This window comes from Salarias fasciatus, chromosome 15 (genome assembly GCF_902148845.1).
Source record: "Salarias fasciatus chromosome 15, fSalaFa1.1, whole genome shotgun sequence".
NCBI classification, from domain to species: Eukaryota; Metazoa; Chordata; class Actinopteri; order Blenniiformes; family Blenniidae; genus Salarias; species Salarias fasciatus.
Window position 1 is genome coordinate 3,419,577 of NC_043759.1, and position 13,638 is coordinate 3,433,214.

Here is a 13,638-nt window from a genome sequence, read left to right on the forward strand (position 1 = left end):
AACAGTATTTCCCCCCAAAAGATCCTAAAAGGTTTATTGTCAGTGTTTGTCTCATTTGACCAACCTATGGACGAAGGGGCGCTCTGAGCCGTGAAGTGTGGAGGAAGCTCTCCGCCGGATTGATTCTGGGCTGAGATCTGCTGCTGTTGAATCCGCTGGTAAATTTGAAAAAGAAAGAAAAGAAATAAAGCACATGAACCACTTCAGGAAACCATCAACCTCGGCGCTTCAGGAACTTGAAACAAGTTTGCACTGAAGGGACAAACGGATACCTGGAGGAGATCAGTGCCGGTCACGTTGCAGCTGAAGTAACAACAGTTAGGAAGAGTTTCTTTTTAATAAAGTAAAAAAAAAAAGTGTAAAACTGAGAAAATTTGTAGTTCTCTCAAAAAAATAAGTGACATTTCCATTGTTACACATACAAATGCAAATATTGAAAATGCTGTAATTTACATTCCAGACCACTAGGTCGTGCTGTTTTTTTTTTTCCAAATATATTTTAACCACAAGCCCAACAGAGAGCAACAGTTCAATATAAACATTCAGGCTAATTTAAAGTGTTTTCCTTCATATTGTAACGCCACTCAGTGTCTTCTTTATGTCAGAAAAGTCTCCACATATGCAGATGATGGCGTATTATTGTTAATTTTGATAGGAAAAGTTTTTTTTAGTTAAAACAGTTAATTGTACAATCCAGATTCTTTCACTGTGATTCTTCATTTAAATTTTATTTCTCTTGCACCAAATACAAAACAATCACTTGAAGACACTGACAGGAAGAAACTGAGAGGTTGAGAGTTGAAAACTTTCTGCAGAACCAGGCTCAGACACAGAGTCAGCGCCAAACGAAGTTCTGGCACGCTAACTTTTTCTACCACAGAAACGAAAGCAGTGCTTTTATTTGAGAGGATGTTAAAACTAGTCATGAATGGAACATTTACCAAGAGGTTGATTCAATTTGATTTCAAAGCAATGAAATAGGGAAAGCTTTGCAGTGGGACCTCTGCTCCACAAACAAATCCGATTGTAAAACTTACAAGTAAAGTTGTGAGTCATCAGCAAAAAGCAGAATGCTTTTTCAGATTGATTTTAGCACCATAAAGCACCTTAAGAAAGAAAAAAAAAAGATTAAGGCTGGTACCTGGTACAATTGACCAATATTACAGATAAAAAAAAATGGCCTTTAGTGTTGCTGCACTTAGAAACACGCGTGAAGGTGAACTATTCACTTAATCCGTCGTTTTAAAGCAGCGAGAGTGAAAAGCGCCGGGTGCTTGACCTTCCTCTCACGCTGCTGCCAGCTGTTTCACAAGGCTCAAGTAATCTGGCGGCACTTTTATTTTCCGCCTTGAACACTCCACTCACCGTTTCATTCCTTTAGTGAACACAAAGAACGCGGCTGCAGTGTTTTTCCTCCTCCTTTTGTTGTTATTGTTTCTGACAGATGGAAATAAAGTGAACCGCTGAGTTAAATAAAACATGTTGCGCTTGTTACAAACCGACTCCGCAGCTCCTAATTAATTTTCTACACCCGGAGGCGATCGATGCCGGAGGACGTAACTCCAGCTTTTACTTCATGCTTATAGGACTCATTTCATATATTAGATCTGATTGGAGGGGTGATTTCCAGCAGTGCTCCGGTGCTCTGGCCGTCAATGGTGGAGGGAGGGGTGGAGAGCGCGTCCGGACTTCAGCCAGATTCTTGATTTCAGCTTTGGTTTGTGCTTTTATGAGCCACTTTTCTAAAGTGATGACTTATGTAACCTGGTTTGTAATGATTCTGCTGAAACAGCTCGAGCATCGGCTTTGCAGGTGGTTTCCTGACAGTAGCACCGGCGCTGAGATCGCTGGCCAGCAGGAGTCCTGAAATGAGGTTTTCACATCCTCACTGTTCTTGAGAACGACCAGATGGAAGTGATAAGGCGTCTGTTTGCTTTACTTCACAGCGGAACCACCGAATGGGTGCAGTTATCGGACATATCGTAACATCACAGCAAATGAATCTGGATTTGGTCGGAAAAGAAGGCTAATCTAGAAGATTACTGATCAAAGTCAAAATTCAAGGAACAACACAGGAAATGTCTGATAATAAAGTGGACAAGTCATTCAGGGGAAACAGAAGAAGTGATTCTTACCTCAGTTTCACCCAGCAGCAATCATTCTGCTGAATTTGACACATTTTCAGACCAAATCACTTCACATGTTGAACGTTGAGCTGTGTTATGAACTCGTTCCAGTATGTCGTACTTTCATTAAACAAACGAAAGAGTGAGCTGATCCTCGCTGTGTGACGGATGAATTTCAACAGCTTCTCTTTTGACTTTACAAACTATCTGTTACATTTTTAACTCCAACATAAGTTTATGTTGGATACTGACTCAGATTTCCACATACTTGTTCCCGAGTATTTTTTTTTTTGTTAAAGAAATCCAATTGATTTTTAAGAAATTGACCAATTGAAGCCAATAATGTATTAATACACGAACAGACCTGCATCATCAGCAAATAACAGAACGTATCTATCTTTAGATAGGCTTTCAGACGATCTATTGGATCTAATGGGGAGCGTCAGCAGAGCACTGGGCCGTATAGACACTGCTGGGTTTGCCAACGATTCAGGTGAAAAACCAAATATATCCGAATGGTATGTGGAGGATTCAGAGATACTCAGATCAAAAATATAAAAATCCAGTGTAATGACACTTTGTAGAGACCGCTATGTTTGGATTTTCCCCTAAATCTTTGTCCCACTACCTCTGCATGACTTTGTCTACAGATTTTAATATCTGTAAGTTTTAGTATCTGTTTTATTATTATTATTATTATTATTATTATTATTATTATCATTATTATTATTATTATTATTATCATTATTATTATTATTATTATTATTATTATTATTATTATTTCCACATTAAAGCTCGCATATTGTGGTTTCTAAGATGTTTATTGCCTTGTTATGATCACATACAGATATTTTTTGGACCACATTGGTCTTTTTGATCCATTTAGCTTTTTAGCAACAGCGTAGTTTTCCAGATTCACAGAAAAAAAGTCCACTCTACCGTCTTTTCTTAAACCGTTCCAATGGTTCCATGTGTTTACTTTCAATCTTCCATTGACCTTTTGAAGTGTACGAAGACAGAACCAGCCAACAGCAAAGCCGCAGGCGGATCCGATGGTTGGGAAAAGTGCAAATCCAGAGTTTCTCAGAGGTGAAAACAAAGGAAAATGCAAATGAAGTCAAACAGTACACTATGGTATGGCTGAAACTGCTCTGTTAAACAACCTCAATAACAGTTAATTTATCACAATATAGGCAGCTCTGGCCCGTTCTGCTCAAGATGTAGAATGTGTCCAAACAAATCAAGTGAAAATGCACTTTTTTTTTTGCATCGGAGTGTTTTCAGAAAGTTGCGTGTTCTGTGTTTCTGAGCACCGTTGCATGTAAGCAGGTCCTAATCGTCATGATGTTTACTCACGTTTCCTCTGGTCTCTGTCTGTTTTCAGTATTTTGTGACTCTCCTCTCATCTAACACTGTGTAACAAATCTTCAACTGTTTTCTGTTCCGGGGTTAAAAGTCTGTTTTTCCTGGTTTCTTGTGTTGAAACAAACAGGAAAACTCTAGTTTTGCCTTTAAACTTTGTCCCATTTGTCAAATAGAAAAGGCCATGGAAGCCTCTGTCATGCTCTGATCCAAGATTAAACTGTGGCTCCACTATAATTATTAGAATTATTGTAACTCAGGACGTCATGAATCATTTCAGTGCTTCGGGTTTGGGGCCAGTGGTTCGGGTTAGGACGACCCCTAACCCTCTGGATATAGCTGCATATGTATCGGAACGCATCAATATTTTGTGTAAATATGAGGGGGGACCGGAAAGACACCGGACTGTGTTTATAAAATTAAAACAAGAATGATTTCAGATTTTTGGTTGTTCAATCTCGCTACAGCATGTTCTTGTGCAGATCTCTGCAAATTATTGTCTCACAAAGTTACACAGGGAACGCACACACAGCACCGACGTCAACACAGCAGGACCCCCTTCTTCGGAAAAGCACAAAATGGCGGAACCCATCACTAAACACGATCAGCGTGCAAGCATCAGATGTTGTTTTCTGCTGGGAAAAACAGCGTCAGAAAAACTCACCATGGTCCAGGAGGCTTCCACCTCGCGGATCTTTTCCTGCGTGCGTGAGGATGCGGGTCGTCCGGAGCGAGGCTGGTCTTCAGTGGACATTTCGCCCCTTTCAAAGCGCCCATACCACTCGTAAACTTGCGTTCTCCCCAGGGCACCATCTTTATGCACAGCCGTGGTCTTGGCTGACAGGTGAAGGACGATCGGGGAGGTGTACACCTTGACGGGGGTTCCGTGGAGTTCCTGTCAGGAGATCCTGTCCCAGGATTCAGGCTTGCGGCGGGTCGCAGCAAAGATGGTTCCGCGTCCTCACTCCGGAGCAGAAGGCGGCCGGCGTGGATGTGTGCCGGGAAATCCTCCAGCACACTGAAGAGGATCCTGGGCTGCTGGGCAAAGTCATCATGGCGGATGAGAGCTGGCGTCACGCCTACGATCCCGAGACGAAGCAGCAGTCGAGCCAGTGGCGACACCCGGACTCCCCTCGGCCGAAAAAGCGCGCCAGTCCCGGTCAACAGTAAAAGTCATGCTGATCTGCTTTTTCGATGTCCGCAGCGAGTTTGTGCCGCCTGGGCAGTCTGTTAACCAGGACCACTACATCCCAGTCCTGAGCGGCTCCGAGAAGCAGTGAGGCAGAAGCGTCCGGAGCTTTGGCGGGATGGCGAGTGGTGGCTGCACCACGACAACGCGCCGGCGCACCGGGCCCTGCGCGTAATGCAGTTCCTGGCGAAAAACGGGATGACCCTGCTGCCTCATCCGCCCTATTCGCCGGACTTAGCCCCCTGTGACTTTTTTCTTTTCCCAAGAATGAAAAAAGAGCTGAGGGGGCGGAGATTTGAGGATGTCAATGAGGTTAAAAAAAAAATTGAAAGAGGCACTGCACGGCATCATTACGCAGGAGTTTTCAAACGCCTTTGAAAGCTGGAAAACACGGATGCAACGATGTATTCAAACCAGCGGGGATTACTTTGAAGGCAACAGCTTTGAATAATTGTTAAAATAAAACAAAAGAGACGTTATAACCAGTGTCCGTTTTATTTCCGGTTCTCCCTCATAGAATTAAAAGCTTGTTTCTTTAATTTCATTTGCTTTAAATGCTGATTTTTACCTGTGTCTCCCTCAGATCGCTGTATGAACGAGATACGACCAGAAAGCGAAAGACATGCGCCGTAGGAAGCAGGACGTCAGGCCGAATACGCCGATTCCTGAAGTAAACATGGACAATAACCAGGTCAGTGCCTTTATCAACATTTTCAAGTGGCTGTGCAACAGGAGACGATATAATTTAGAAAAAAATTATGAAGAGAAGGAGAAGAAAGCTTCCTCCGGTGCAGAGTCGCGACGTCTTGAGCACGTTTGACCTGACCGTCCAGTTTTACTGAGAGACATCAGGTACTGATCCGGTTTGGCTCCAGTGTGATGGAAGCCTGGCTCTGGTGAGCTAAGACCTTCACACTGTCGCAAAACACCTCGGATATTGGTCACTTCAGAGAAGAAGATCGGAATTAGGTCGTGTTGCCTGCAGTATGAACAGAACCACGGTGTAATGATCCATCTCCGACCTGATGGAGTCTGATGAGCCTCATGGAGTTTTGGTCTCTGTGTGGGTCTTCCCGTCCTCAGTCTGTCCCCTTGTCTCTGTGTTTTCCCGTGTCCGTCTGCCTCGTTTCCTTCGTTTCCCTGGGCTGGAGTTGTTAACGTGATTTGCTTGGTGAGAAATGAATTGCCTCATTTTGCACGTCTGGATCCTCAGAAGAAGCAGTGGAAGGTGGCGCTGGCTCTCCTGCTGTGTTGGTTTTTACTGAGTCTCCAGCAGAATGAAGGCTGCGGTGCTTCGCGTCCATATCTTCTGTCCACTTGACCCTCTAACGCCGCCCGGCCGCCACCCGACAGGAAGGACCTGGAACGTGCTGGAGAATGTTGACTGGTGGACGGTTCTCAGTGATCGATACAGAACGTCCTGCTGTTTCCGTCTGTATTACGGCTTTATCTCTTTCTGTCGTGATTTCTTTTAAAACTTTAAAGTTTCAAATCCTCCTGACGCTCGGATTTGTCTGGCTGAAGCCCGTCTGCTGTTTGGATCACTGGTGAAATCTTCCGACTGTAATTTGTGGACTGAAGGCTGTACCCTTCCTTTGACTCGGGTTTCGTGAGACCGGCTTCAGTACTTCAGCACTGCAGGTTGAATAAAGCCGATTGTGACGACGGAGGGATGAATGGATGCTACCTTTCACCCTGTCACTCTTCTCTTTGAAGTTTCTGTTCTCGCCCCGCTCTCGTTTCCCTTCCTCCAACCTCTCTTTGATCCAAAACTCCTCCTTTCTGTTGTTTTTTTATTCTTTGTTTTTTGCTGACCGCTGCAGAAGCTTTTGTCTCCGATTCTCCACCCGAGTTTTAGCGTGCCTGCATCTTATCTCTTCTAATTACCCGACGCCGCCTCGTCGGCGCCTCGCCGTCTCTGTAGTGCGGAGAAAAGACACGGCTGAGAACAAAGACACAAAAATAAAATTCCTGGAGGCTGAAACAAAAGAAACTCCCGGCGAGGGCAGCTCTGCAAAGCCTCCTAAAGCAGGTTATTGTGCGGAGTGGAGAGCGCTGCGCCGTGCCAGGCTGTTTGAACCGACGCGACGTGGCTGTCGGAGCAGCCAGGCCGCTCGCCAGGCCGGAATACACTCTCCCTGAACACGCAGAGCTTTATCTTGATGATTTATGTTTGTATTTCACTCTTAATTCGTGATTCATCCGTTTCTGCGAGCGAGGGAACGACCAGAACCCATCTCCAGAATTTAATTTCCACAGGACTGGATGAATTCAAGGCCTTTCAGCCGGAGACAAATGTGAGGCCGAACACGGTTTCAGCCCAGACTTTGTGACTGAAATTGGTTTTTATTTGAACATAAAACTCTTGGTTAGTGTCACTAGAATCCCCAGAAGCAGACCGGTGGTTTTCTGTGATGAGCTGCCTGGAATTTCCCAGTTTGGGATTAATAACGTAACTCTCTACTCCACAACCGGCTATGGTGAGTCTCAGAGACAGTTTTGTAACGTCCACGTGCCTCTGAACCAGCCGGTGGTTCAACTCTCTCGTTGCCCGTTTACTTGTTCGAAATACTAATTAGTTACTGCGAATTAAAGGTAACTAGTTTTTCTGAATCAGAAACAGGTTTATTGCCAAGTAAAGCAACCTAAACGAGGAATTTGTTTTGGTGGAGGTGCAAACAGACAAAAGAAGGGACAGATTTAAATAGTTTTTTTTATATATAAAATATAAATAGAAAGAATTAAGAGACAAAATAATGTAACAGCAATAACGGTAAGTATGGCGAGGATTTACAGAATCAACATAATTTACAATAATAAGGTCAAAGGTATTTACCTATTGTCTGTAGCAATTCAAACAAGTCATTTTCCAGGATGGTATGATGGTAAAACAAAACTTTAACGTTTTAACAGCAAAAGTTTCTCTATAATCCGGACGTTGTCTGAGCTACTGAGAATGTGGTGCAGGATTTGAGCTGGAAAAATGTGCTAGAGTGTGTGTGTGTTTATTATAAAAGCAAACTGCATTGACTAGTGACCCAACATGCTAACTGCATTGTTTTTGTGGTTTTGCAATGTTTGTTCAAACAGACATGTTTTTCAAACGTGAATGTTTTCTAAAAAATGAAAACCCAAAGACGACGTGTTTTCACTGGAAATGACTTTGCCTTGAGCAGCCCAGAGTTCTACACCTCATCAACAATGGCTACGTTTATATGAGAGTCTTAATCCCCCTTTAATTAAATCTAAAAGAATAAAAACTAAATCCTCTCTAAAAAGCTTAAAAATGACCTTGTTAATGAAAACGACCATTCTGAAATAAATCCAAAGCAAGTGTCTGGTTTATTCTGATTTCAAAGCAGAAATAAATAATTCCTCCATCATGTCAACCTTCATTCGGCTTTAAGTTAATTCTGCTCGTTTTCTTGTCGAGCATAAATTCCAAGATGGCCGCCCGACGCGAGCGTCTGGAGCAGAGGATTTATTTAACAGGAGCCTGAGAAGAAATTGATACAATGAAAGGAGCTGATAGACAGAAGCAAAGACATGTGGACCTTTTAAAAGCTGTAAGAAATAAATAAAGAAGCAGGAAGTGGATTTTTTTTTTTTTTTTTTTACTTAGATGTAAATACAGTATATCACTTCCATCCTGTCCAATCAGAACTCTTCATAACCCCGGATCTTAGTGCGATTAAATAAACATAAATCTTAATTCAGAATTACTCTTCCAGTGTAAACACATAGAATAGTTTAATTCTGAGTTAAAAAACACTACGTAGCCGTTCCCATGAGTCTGTTTAAGTTTCGAGTCTTTGTTTTTTCTTCTGACCTTGGTTGTAAAACTGCCGCCCACGCCGCCGTCCTCGTCGTGATTCTAGCCTCGTGCGCGGCGGCGGGAGGGCCGCTCGCCGAGCCCACTCGGCGACGACGGGGAGAACACGTTGATTAAATGATGTATAGATCCGGGACGATGGGACGCCGCGGGGACGGGCGCGGACACGGCGCCGCCTCGCAAGATAAATGTGCTGCTGACAGACACAAACAAACTGTGGGGCTTCCTCTGCGGGCGACACCTCCTTATTGATCCGAGATCTGAGAGCCGGCAGCGTGAGACGAGCCTTTCATGTTCCCCGTCTGCAGGACTGGCCGCTTCCTAATGGCCGGCGCCGGGCGGAGAACCCCAACACGCTCGTTTACAAAGGTATCAAGTGTTTGTGTGTGTTGAACCTTCACTGTTCTCTAAAAGTCTGCTAATTGTGTCAAACAGCCAGCGTGAAGGCATTTGCCGGGAGGCCAGCCGGATCCCGCCCTCCCCGGAACGCTAAAACACACTCAACAGTCTGTGGGAGGAGGAAGAGGAGGAAGAGGAGGAAGAGGAGCGGTAATTATCTCAGCGCTCCGAGGCTCGTCGCCCACCTGACGGAGGAGACGGCGCTGGAGTCGTCTCCGCCTTCGCAGGGAGGCGAACTCTTCCCGGCCATCTGCTGGGAACGGAAACCACTTTGTTCTCGTCCTGAATAATGATGCAGAGGAGCGAGTCGGTGAACGGGTTCCCGTCAGCTGAGCCGGTTCGTTTGAGGACGTTGAATGAGGCGTTTAGTCCCACGTGGGCGCCAGTGAACTCGCCACACATCGACCCCACTGAAGCCCAACGCTCTCAAGGGCACCGTGGGTCTCCGTTTACACGAAAACCGAACTCAGAGCCGCTGGAAACGCAACGTTCCACTCCGTCTCCATGGAAACAGGGAAGAACACAGTATTTCTGCATCAACCTGCAGTGAATGGACGAAACTGAAAGCTCTCGCAGAATTCGTGGAGTTTGGTTCTGTTTGAATGAATCGTTCTGACGTCAACAATGTGTTGTTCTCTGCAGCACGTGTGTTTTCACGAGGGAGACGACCAACAGCGCCGACTAGTGGCCCAACATGGGAACTGCGTTTTCCGTGGGGATGGACTTTCAAACTGCTACAATGTGAACACAACTGATGCAAAACAAGCAAAAACAATACTTACATGGGCAAACAATACATTGGCGCTGTTCCAGTTTGAGGTTCTGCAGTGAAGCACCAGGGAACAGTATTTCATAAGCTTCAGATCAAGACTCTGAATTGCTTGTTTTAATGTTCCTCTTGTATTTCTCTGTAAAGCACGCCGGATTGTCTGGATGTTGCTCTATAAATAAGTCAGCTTTGCCTTGAGAAATGTTGTGTTCATCAATAAAAACACTCTGGGAGGCGGGCTCTCGTCCTCCCGGCAGGTCGGCGGGGGTATTTTTTTCTCGTGCTGGCGGTGGCCTCCTCGCGTCTCGGTGTTTTTGTCTGCAGCAGGCATGTCCGTGACATGTTTTCCACCGGCAGCTCAGCGCTCTCAGCAGGGATGCCCCGGCGCCCGCGACCTCCGATAACACGAGTCGGTGTCAGCCCGAGCCCAAACAGCCCGGCGCGCTTTCTTCTTAAGTGCGTGGACGCCGAAACCCCGAGATAGCCTCGTGATTTATCAGCCATATCTGTCACATATTTCAGCGCTATCTCTGTGAATGCACTTCTCAGAAGCAATTTGTTCTGCGAACTCCCCCCGCTAACGCCTCGCTCAGCGGCCGTGATGGAGGAGCCTCTGTACACAAACCCGGGTCAATGCAGTTCCAGATTAAGATACATTTTATGGGCCTTTCAAGGAAACCTGTCTCGTGCTCTGAAGAAACACACCAAGGACACGAGAACGAGTAGCGCGAGCAGCGCTGACGGCAGAGAGCAGCGTCTGATGAATTAGAGGATAAAACACAGAGAGCGGAGAGTGGAGCAGGATGTGATCGATTAGTGATCCTAAGGACAGAAAAGAGCATCTTCCTCTTCTAACGTCCAGATTATAGAGCATCTTCCTTGACTAGCATCCAGATTATAGAGCATCTTCCTCCCGCTAAGATCCAGATTAAAGAGCATCTTCCTCCTACTATCATCCAGATTATAGAGCATCTTCATCCCACTGACATCCAGATTATAGAGCATCTTCATCCCACTGACATCCAGGTTATAGAGCATCTTCCTCCCTTCAACATCCAGATTACAGAGCATCTTCCTCTAACATCCAGATTATAGAGCATCTTCCTACTCGAACATCCAGATTATAGAGCATCTTCCTACTCGAACATCCAGATTATAGAGCATCTTCCTCCCACTAACATTTAGATTATAGAGCATCTTCCTCCCACTAACATCCAGATTATAGAGCATCTTCCTCCTCTAACATCCAGATTATAGAGCATCTTCCTCCCACTAACATCCAGATTATAGAGCATCTTCCTCCCACTAACATCCAGATTATAGAGCATCTTCCTCCCACTAATATCCAGATTATAGAGCATCTTCCTCCTCTAACATCCAGATTATAGAGCATCTTCCTCCCACTAACATCTAGATCATAGAGCATCTTCCTCCCACTAACATCCAGATTATAGATCATCTTCCTCCCACTAACATCTTGATTATAGAGCATCTTCCTCCCACTAACATCCAGATTATAGAGCATCTTCCTCCTCTAACATCCAGATTATAGAGCATCTTCCTCCCACTAACATCTAGATTATAGAGCATCTTCCTCCCACTAACATCTAGATTATAGAGCATCTTCCTCCCACTAACATCCAGATTATAGAGCATCTTCCTCCTCTAACATCCAGATTATAGAGCATCTTCCTCCTCTAACATCCAGATTATAGATCATCTTCCTCCCACTAACATCCAGATTATAGATCATCTTCCTCCTCTAACATCCAGATTATAGATCATCTTCCTCCCACTAACATCCAGATTATAGAGCATCTTCCTACTCGAACATCCAGATTATAGATCATTGTCCTTTAAGGAACTACATGACTGATTCAGATGATTGATTTGGCTGAACTGACAGTTTTCACCAGGAATCCGTTTCTTCTGCTCACGTCCCAGTTCCCCCCTGCAGCTCTTCCTCCTCTTCTCCTTCCTCGCCATCAAAATTGAACAAGATATAATTGTACTGCTGAGTCCACTGTTTACAGTGTCTGTTGAGCTCGGAGCAACAAAGCATAAAGCAGCCGGGGCGCTTGGCGGCGAGGCGAAGGCCTGCCTGTGCGTAGTAAAGCTCATAAATAACCCCAAGGTTGGGAGCAAACACCCGGTAAAGCATGTCTGTTTATCCCAGCGCTGCATGCTTAACAGGCAGAGACGGACTGTAAACACGTGCAGCTTTCACATTAGCGCTCGCTCGGGGAGCTTCCTCCGACTGCTGACACCACAATGCCGTATATTTCCACCTTCAACTCATATTTACACTTGCTGCTTCTCCTCCGCAGCTTCACACCTGTGATTTATCATAAATATTTACTGCAGATTTTCGACGTGCTAAATTTTTCACAGCAGGCTCCATCAGTTGTTTTTTTTTCTTTTCTTTTTAACTTTCATTTTACGGATGAAATCACAAGCTGTAGCGAGCAGACTTCATCAGCTGAATGTTTTCTCTAATCATTACCACAAAGCCAGTTGGCTGTAAATCCTCCTCTTACCGCCGTAAACGAAGCAGACAGATCAGGTTTTATTGAGATTTGGACTGTAATGGTCGTAGTTCCTTTATGAACGACGTGAGGAGATCAAGGCGTTCAGCCGCAGAAGCTCTGAGAGGTCGGTCTGTGTTTCACACTTCATTCATCTCCAGAAGGTTCCATACGGTTCCTCTACGCTGGAACTGCGAGAACCAAGAATCCCTTTATGTGACGGTTTAAGGTGAAATGCTAAACTTCCCTCGGAGCCACTGAATACACAACTTTTTGAAAACGGCTCACATGAAAGATTTTCCCAAGCAAACGGGGAGAAATGCAGCTTTCCAGGAATGCTCCGTCTCCATGGAAACAAAGGAAAACACAACTTTTTGAAAACGGTTTCCATGGTGGAAATTTTCCAAACTACTGTCACTGATTTCATGCACATCAAAGCAAACACAACTTTTTGAAAGTTTTTTGACTGTCTCCATCTAAATGGGGGAAAACACATCTTTTTGAAAACACTCCGACTCCGTTGCCATGTCAACAGATGAAAATACAACATTTCTGAAACTCTGCTGCTCCACTGCCGTAGTTTTCAGCATTGTTGCCGTTTCCATGGAAACAGACAGGAATTGGCTTGTGTTTGAAGTTAGCATTGTTGGTTTTCAATTTCTTTTGTCAGCTTTTGTTTTTGTGTTGTATCCTGAATACTTGTTTCATGTACTTTTATATTTGCATGATGTGTACTGTAGTGTTTGCATCCATGTTTTTGTATTCATGGTGTAGCTTTTGTAGCAGTGCTGTAGCTTTTGGATTCATGGTGCAGCTTTTTTGTTTCCATTGTAGCTTTTATATTTGTCCTGTAGCTTTTGTATTTTGTTTGTAGCTTTTATATTTATATTGTGACACATTTTATCTTTGTGTCAGTTGCCTTTGCAATTCTGTTGCAGCGTTTTTCCTGCTCATATTTTGCTGTAGTGACTCTCAATGACAGTCGGAATCATTCCATAAAATTAAATGCTTCAAAAACGACCCGTATCTTCTACCCCACTGCAAGCCGTCTGCTGAAATGTGCGGCTAATGCTAATTAGCGACGTCACTGACAAGTGCAGCGAGCAGTCAATTAACTGGGGTGGAAAAAAAAACGCAGTCAAGATGAGTTATGAGCTGAACAACACAAATAAGAGTCCTGGTGCCTGAAACTGCAGCTGAAGGAGTGGGATGTGTGCGTCTGTCGGCTCGGCCCTAATTCACATCGACTTATTGGACGCGTGCGCGCTCACACAATGGCAGCCGTTCAGATAACTCGCAGATCAAGGAGCCTCGGCGCTCCGATAATTACACGCATGCAAAACTCTTTTCCACCTCATTTTGCAGCCGGGTACACATGGGGTTTGACTGAAGCACTTTCACACAATCATTAAGGAGCTTGACCTAAATAGCGAGGA